Source organism: Ipomoea triloba, chromosome 14 (genome assembly GCF_003576645.1).
Source record: "Ipomoea triloba cultivar NCNSP0323 chromosome 14, ASM357664v1".
Lineage (NCBI taxonomy): Eukaryota > Viridiplantae > Streptophyta > Magnoliopsida > Solanales > Convolvulaceae > Ipomoea > Ipomoea triloba.
This window is the reverse complement of record NC_044929.1, coordinates 20,181,798-20,182,342: the sequence shown is the minus strand read 5'-3', so window position 1 is coordinate 20,182,342 and position 545 is coordinate 20,181,798.

The following is a 545-nucleotide window of genomic DNA, read 5'->3' as shown; positions in this document are numbered from 1 at the left end:
TTGGATTTAACAGCAAATGGATGGAAATGTAAACGGAGGACTAAACTGAGCAAAAACACACAAGTCTGGGACTACATTGGGTCACAAAAGTCGTTTAGGACGAAATTGAGAAAAACCACTATAGTCGAGGACCATTTTAGGTATTAACTCGTACTAAAAAGAAATTGAGTATTACTGACTCTGTTGTATTGGTCAATACTGACTCCACTGATGCTCGATGTCATGACTTTCCATGTGGAAAAGTCACTACATGTCATCTGAACACAGGGTAACCATTCATGTGTATAAACATTATTAATTAAATAAATATTATCACACGTTCACACCCTTTAAAAATGCCAATTTTAACTAAAACTTTTATTCATTAATAACCAAAATATCTAAATAATTACAATTAAAAAAACACACACACACACCTACCCACAAGAAATGAAAAGCTGCCATTACACCACGTACTCCAATGGTGAACACAACACTTTTCAAAAGAAATTAGCATAGCTTGCAAAAAACAAAAAAAAAAAAAAAAAAAAAAAAAAAAATTTTTT